The following is a 1,346-nucleotide window of genomic DNA, read 5'->3' as shown; positions in this document are numbered from 1 at the left end:
TCATAGAAAGAGACAATTGAGTTAGTAATTACTGGACATAATGGTGCTAAAAGAACTTCGCAAACATTTTTTTTATTATATATATATATTTATATAAATAATTTATATATATTTTTTAAAAACGTAGAAAACCGAATCCCCTAATCGCCATCCCGGGTCGAGGCCGGGGCGGAACCCCACTCTGATACCAAATTTGTGACACCCGTCACCTCCTATCGGGAGAACAGCATGCCACCAACAATATCTCATAACACAATAGCCCATATACACGACTCCACTCACCCTAAGCCCAAATAAAATCCGAATAAAAAGCCCAGTAGCACCAATCCGTCCAAATATCATATACTCGTCAGTTTCACCTGAAAGGGGGCAAATGAAGGGTGAGTAACGGGGAAGTCACTCAGTGAGGTATGGGATACTAAACCCGAAGTCCATGGACCCGGACAGAGCACTCCGAATAAATATAATTTAATCCTAACACGTTGCAAACACGGTACCTAAAGTACCCAAAGATCATACAACAGTCCTAGCGACGTGCACACTCACTGCCCACTTAGACTGGTCGGAACTGTCTCTGCAATTCAACAGCTTTATTCTTCACCAAGAAGAAACGTCAATAACTTTCTAACCATACGTCGATTTGACAATCGGATAGATGATCTGAAAAGCTGGCATCGAGATCTTTCCAATGATATCTCGCACGTTTCCTGGTTCCTTCTGTATCAACGGTAAAACGCTGATGAAGTTGACTGTTCGCGGATCCGATCTGTAGATATCAGTTCCAAAGAAACAACCATAACTCTTAGATAAAAATTCCAAATGACGATCTGCTTTCTGATACACATAGATCTATGAGTGTAGAACATAATCTCAAAATTTAGCTTCGAAATACTCATATTTGATCGATCGTTCTTCTGTTCCCCAAAACGTGTCTGCTGAGCTCTAATCTCTCTTTTCGGATGGTGGGATGGCTTCTCTTTCATGGTGGCTATTTGTGGTTGTTCCGGTGACGTTCCGGCAGGACTTTGCCATCCCCAAAAGTCTCTGTCATAGGCCACCACGAAATCCATCTTAAATAAAAAAACTATAGGGTTCTCTGCAATGTAATTGAGTCTTATTGGGCTAAATTTTCCCAGACCGAGATTTGGGTCGTTACAGATTTGAATCTCCTTGGTAATTAAATAAGTGTGCCTAGCCAAGTATGTAACCTTTTGTTTTTCTCATTCGAGATAGCATATAAAACCACTTGGGCAGTCAACTTGCAAATTTTCCTTAACTTACCAGGCGGTGTAGAGTGATGGCCCAATCAGGATGTTTCGCCTTTCTCTGTGTAGCTGATACAGGAC

Source organism: Brassica oleracea, chromosome C1 (assembly GCF_000695525.1).
Source record: "Brassica oleracea var. oleracea cultivar TO1000 chromosome C1, BOL, whole genome shotgun sequence".
In the NCBI taxonomy this organism is placed as follows: domain Eukaryota; kingdom Viridiplantae; phylum Streptophyta; class Magnoliopsida; order Brassicales; family Brassicaceae; genus Brassica; species Brassica oleracea.
This window is presented reverse-complemented; position numbering follows the sequence as displayed.